Below are 6,000 nucleotides of genomic sequence, written 5' to 3'. Positions count from 1 at the left end.
CAGTCCCAGGAGAGTGCAGGCCCTGGAGAGGACAGGCCCTCGAATGTGCAGGCCCAGGAGTGTGCAGGCCAAGCAGTGAGCACCCCCAGGAGTGTGTAGGCCCAGGAGTGTACAGGCCCAGGAGTGTGCAGCCCCAGGCGTGTGCAGACTCCGGAGTGTGCAGACACAGGGGTGTGCAGGCCCAGGACTGTACAGGTTAGGGCTGTGCAGGCCTAGCAGTGTCCAGGCCCAGGAGTGTGCAAAATCAGGAGTATAAAGGCCCAGGTGTGTTCAGGCTCAAGATTGTGCATGTCCTGGAGTGTGCAGGCCCATGAGTGTGCAATCCAGGAGTGTGCGGGCCCAGTAGTGTGCAAGCCAGGGCCAGAGAAGGCCCATACCAGGGAAGGCCCAGGAGTGTACATATCCAGGGGTGTGCAGGCCCATGAGTGTGCAGGCCCAGAGTGTGCACTCGAGGGATTGTGCGGGCCCAGGAGAGGGCAGGCCCAGCAGTGTGCAGGCCCAGGAGTGTGCAGACACAGGAGGGATCAGTCACAGGAGTGTGCAGATCCAGGAGTATACAGGCCCAGGTGTGTGCAGGCCCAACCTTGTGCAGGCCCAGGAATGTGCAGACAGAGGAGTGTGCAGGCCAAGGAGGGTGCAGGCCCAGGCCAGGGCAGGCCTAAGAGGGTACAGACCCTGGAGTGTGCAGGCCCAGGAGTATGCATGCCCAGGGCTGTGAGTCCCAGCAGTGTTCAGGCCCAGGAGTGTGCAGAATCAGGAGTATACAGGCCCAGGTGTGTTCAGGCTCAAGATTGTGCCTGTCCTGGAGTGTGCAGGCCCATGAGTGTGCAATCAAGGAGTGTGCGGGTCCAGTAGTGTGCAAGCCCAGGCCAGAGAAGGCCCATGCCAGGGAAGGCCCAGGAGTGTACAGATCCAGGATTGTGCTGGCCCAGGAGTGTGCATCCGCAGGACTGTGCACGCACAAGAGGGAGCAGGCCGAGGAGGGTGCAGTCCCAGGTGTGTGCAGGCACAAGTGGGAGCAGGCCCAGTAGTGTGAAGGCCCAAGAATGTGCAGGTCCTGGAGAGGGCCGGCCGAATAGGGGGCAGGCCCAGGAGAGGGAAGGCCCAGGAGTTTGCAGGCTCTGGAATGTGCACACGAGGATTTGTGCGGACCCAGGAGAGGGCAGGCCCAGGAGTGAGCAGACAGAGAAGTGTACAGGCCCAGGAGTGTGCAGGACCAGGAGTGTGCAGACACTGGAGTGTGCAGAGACAGGAGTGTGCAGGCCCAGGAGTGTGCCGGCACAGGTGGGAACAGGGCTAGGAGTGTGCAGGCATAGATGGGAGCAGGCCCAGGAGTGTACAAGCCCAGGTTTATGCAGGTCCAAGTGTGCGCAGGTCCAGGAGTATGAAGGCCCAGGTGTCTGCTGTCCCAGGAGTGTGCAGGTCCTGAAGTTTGCAGGCCCAGGAGAGTACAAGCCCAGGTTCACGCAGGCCCGAGTGTTCGCAGGTCCAGGAGTATGAAGGCCCAGGTGTCTGCTGTCCCAGGAGTGTGCAGGTCCTGAAGATTGCAGGCCCAGGAGTGTGCAGACAAAGGTGTGTGCAGGCCAAGGAGGGTGTAGGTCCTGGAGTGTGCAGGCCAAGGCGTGTGCAGACTCCGCAGTGTGCAGAGACAGGATTGTGCAGGCCCAAGATTGTACAGGCCTTGGGCTGTGCAGCCCAGCAGTGTTCAGGCCCAGGAGTGTGCAAAATCAGGATTATACAGGCCCAGGTGTGTTCAGGCTAAACATTGTGCATGTCTTGGAGTGTGCAGGCCTATGAGTGTGCAATCCAGGTGTGTGCGGGCCCAACAGTGTGCAAGCCTAGGCCAGAGAAGGCCCATGCAGGGAAGGCCCAGGAGTGTACAGATCCAGGAGTGTGCAGGCCCAGGAGTGTGCATGCCCAGGAGTGTGCAGGCACAGGAGGGAGCAGGCCGAGGAGTGTGCAGTGCCAGGTGTGTGCAGGCACAAGTGGGAGCAGGCCCAGTAGTGTGAAGGCCCAAGAATGTGCAGGTCCTGGAGAGGGCCGGCCGAATAGGGGGCAGGCCCAGGAGAGGGAAGGCCCAGGAGTTTGCAGGCTCTGGAATGTGCACACGAGGATTTGTGCGGACCCAGGAGAGGGCAGGCCCAGGAGTGAGCAGACAGAGGAGTGTACAGGCCCAGGAGTGTGCAGGACCAGGAGTGTGCAGACACTGGAGTGTGCAGAGACAGGAGTGTGCAGGCCCAGGAGTGTGCCGGCACAGGTGGGAACAGGGCTAGGAGTGTGCAGGCATAGATGGGAGCAGGCCCAGGAGTGTACAAGCCCAGGTTTATGCAGGTCCAAGTGTGCGCACGTCCAGGAGTATGAAGGCCCAGGTGTCTGCTGTCCCAGGAGTGTGCAGGTCCTGAAGTTTGCAGGCCCAGGAGTGTGCTGACACAGTAGGGATCAGTCACAGGAGTGTGCAGGTCCAGGAGTGTGCCGGCCCAGGTGTGTGCAGGCCCAACATTGTGCAGTCCCAGGAGTGTGCAGGCCCAGGACATGGCAGGCCCAGGAGGGTACAGACCCTGGAGTGTGCAGACCCAGGAGTATGCATGCCCAGGGCTGTGAGGCCCAGCATTTTTCAGGCCCTGGAGTGTACAGAATCAGGTGTATACAGGCCAAGGTGTGTTAATGCCCAAGATTGTGCAGGTCCTGTTGTGTGCAGACCCATGAGTGTGCAGTTCGAGCAGTGTGCAGGCCCAGTAGTGTTCAGGCCCAGGAGTGTGCAAAATCAGGAGTATACAGGTCCAGGTGTGTTCAGGCTCAAGATTGTGCATGTCCTGGAGTGTGCAGGCCCATGAGTGTGCAATCCAGGAGTGTGCAGGCCCAGTAGTGTGCAAGCCAGGGCCAGAGAAGGCCCATGCCAGGGAAGGCCCAGGAGTGTACAGATCCAGGAGTGTGCAGGCCCAGGAGTGTGCATGCCCAGGAGTGTCCAGAGGAGGGGTTTGAGGCCGTGGTGGGATGTACTTCACAGGCATAAATAGCGTGAAGAGCATAAAACTACATGATAGTGATGGTCGGACAGCATGGGAATGCACTTAATGTTCCTGAAATGCACAATTTAAAAGGGAAAAAAATCTGTATTTTATTAAAGGAGGTGGAAAATTGAAAAATATAGGATGCCATAAATGATGTAAAACAAATAACCTAAACTAAAGAAAAACAAAACAAAAGCAAATTCAGGGGTAGGGAAGTCAACTTCGGGTAGGGGAGGGGATTTATGGTGGGATTTTGGAGAAGGTGTAGGAGGGTGCAGAGGGGCACAGCCCTAGTGGGTGATGATGCCTAAAATGGTTCTCCACTGCCCAGCGGCCCAGGTGCAGGTGCAGGAACTGCAGGCTTCTCAGGAGCAGCAAGATCAGCAGGAGCAGCAGGCTCTTCAGGAGTGGCAAGATCAGCAGGAGCTGCAGGCTCTTCAGGAGTGGCAAGATCAGCAGGAGCTGCAGGCTCTTCAGGAGTGGCAAGATCAGCAGGAGCGGCAGGCTCTTCAGGAGCTGCAGGCTCTTCAGGATCGGCTAGATCAGCAGGAACGGCAGGTTCTTCAGGAGCGGCTAGATCAGCAGGAATGGCGGGCTCTTCAGGAGTGTCTAGATCAGCAGGAACGGCAGGCGCTTCAGGAGCGGCGGGCTCTTCAGGAATGGCAGGCTCTTCAGGAGCCGTGGGCTCTTCAGGAGCGGCTAGATCAGCAGGAGCGGCAGGCTCTTCAGGAGAGGCAGGCTCTTCAGGAGCGGCTAGATCAGCAGGAGCGGCAGGCTCTTCAGGAGCAGCTAGATCAGGAGGAATGGCAGGCTCTTCATATGCAGTTGGAGCAGCAGGATCTTCATGTTCAGCAGGAGCAGCTGGAGGGAGTTCGCGTTCTCCTGCTGGACCCTGGTGGTCCTGTTTTTGTTCTCTGGCGTCTTCCCCTGCCCCTGCCTGCTCTGGACCTGTAACTGTTGGATGTGGAGAGAGCTTTAAGTCTAGTGGTTGTGCTCAGGCACAACCTGGAAAAAGGTACCCACATGGCTCCCTTTCCACGTGCCTTTTCAAGGACAGAAATCTTCCCAGAGCTTTGCAGACAGCTCCCACCGAGCAAGTGCCCACAGGCACTTGTTCTGTGACTGAATTCTTCCAGACAGGTGGTCTGAGGCCCGTCTTTGTTCTGGTCCCAACAGCAGACTTTGGGAATGCCTCCCTGTGTGGCCCAGCCCTCCGCCCTCCCTCACCTACACACCCGCACCGGCCCTGCCCTTCTCACCTTTGGGCTGTGCTTCGGGGGGCTCCTGGCCCTCTACCTGAATCCCCGGGTGGTGGGCCCGGTGCTCCAGGTCAGAGCCGGGGGTGCTGAGCTGCCCCTCAGCCCTGGGCAAGATCCTGGGGAGAGACCTGGGCGACGTCTGGGCAGGAGGCCGTGGTGGTGGGGAGCCCTTCATACCCAGACTCTTCCGGAGCCTGTGCTGGCCTTCCACAGTGTGGCACACCAGCCCCTCACTTGGGGAGCTGGCATGAGTGTCCTGGTTCCCCGGATCCTGCGGTGTCTGGCTCTGCAATGACAGTGACCGGCAGCCGGCCCGGCCCGCAGGTCTCAGAGCCCTGCCTGGCCAGGACCACTCCTGCTTCTGCCCCACTCGACCGTCTGCTGCCTGATCAGACTGGGACCTTGGTCATCTCAGTCACCCGGGAGGCAAGAGACACACCCTAAGGCATGGGCGCCACCTCGGGCAGCAGGGCCCTGCCCCGGTTCTCCACATCCCAGCCAGCCCGCTTGGACCCAGGTTGGTGACGTGATCGGCCCCCCAGGCCTCTGACCCTTCCTCAGCCTGCTCTTGCTTGAGGCAGGACCCCCCCAACATGACTGCCCCACCGCCACCAGTCAGGAAGGGGCTGTGGGGCCACCCGGGTGGGGTCTGAGTGGTGGCCTGGCCTGGGCGGGCCTGCCCTGGGCCTCCCTGTGTTACCTTTCGGTCCCTCTGGCCAAAAGGCCAGAGGCGCCTGGGGTGAGACCCGACCCACTGTCGGCACTGTTGGCAAAGGCCGTTGCTGCGGGCTTTCCGGGGGCCGCGACCTCGGGATCTTGGGATGCAACAAAACATGTCTGAGCTGAGCTGAGTTCACCAGCCAAGTAGGTTGAGAAGTGTCCTTCTCTACACAGCGGGTGCCTGGTGACCTGGGTCCCAAGTTCTGTTGGGCTCTGTTGCCAGGGAAGTGAGGTCACTTCCTGGGGTCCCCTTCCCCAAGCTTCCTCCTTACACAAAGCTCCCCAAGGGCCTCTCTGGGCTGCTGATGGCTCACTTCCCACCCCATGCCATGTCCACCCAGTGACACCAACACGGCCCCTCCTATAGCCCTGGGGAGGCCTGGATGCAGCCAGGGTCACAGCTCTGATGACACAGCTGGCTTCAGACCCAGCTCCCCCGCCAGCAGTGCTGTCACCCTGGACAAGCCACCTGCTTCTCAGGGTCTCCCCAATCCCCCATCGGCGCAGTGGGGATCATTCTGGACCCGGCTTCCTAGGAAAGCCATCATGTCTCTAGAACCACAAACACCTACTGCACCTGTCACCTCTGCGGGCTGGCATCACAGGGAGCTCATGCACAGACTCAGCAAAGGAAGGGCCCCACAGAGGGCTGGTGTGCAGGCCAAGGAGTGTGCAGGCCCAGGACTGTGCAGACGAGGCATTGTGTGGGCCCAGGAGAGGGCAGGCCTAGGAGTGTGCAGGGACAGAAGTGTGCAGGCCCAGGAGTGTGCAGGGCCAGTAGTGTTCAGGCCCCGGAGAGTGCAGGAAAGGTGAGGGCCATCACAGGAGAGGGCAGGGCCAAATGGGGCAGGCCAAGGAGTGTGCAGGACAAGGAGTTTGTAGGCCGAGGAGTATGCGGTCACAGGAGTGAGCAGGCCCAGGTGTGTGCAGTCCTTGGAGTGTGCAGGCCCAGGAGAGGGCATGCCCTGGAATGTGCAGGCCCAGGAGTGTGTAGGTACAGGAGGGAGCAG

Source organism: Vicugna pacos, chromosome 31 (genome assembly GCF_048564905.1).
Source record: "Vicugna pacos chromosome 31, VicPac4, whole genome shotgun sequence".
NCBI classification, from domain to species: Eukaryota; Metazoa; Chordata; class Mammalia; order Artiodactyla; family Camelidae; genus Vicugna; species Vicugna pacos.
The sequence above is the reverse complement of the archived record's forward strand: the minus strand, read 5'-3'. Positions refer to the sequence as shown.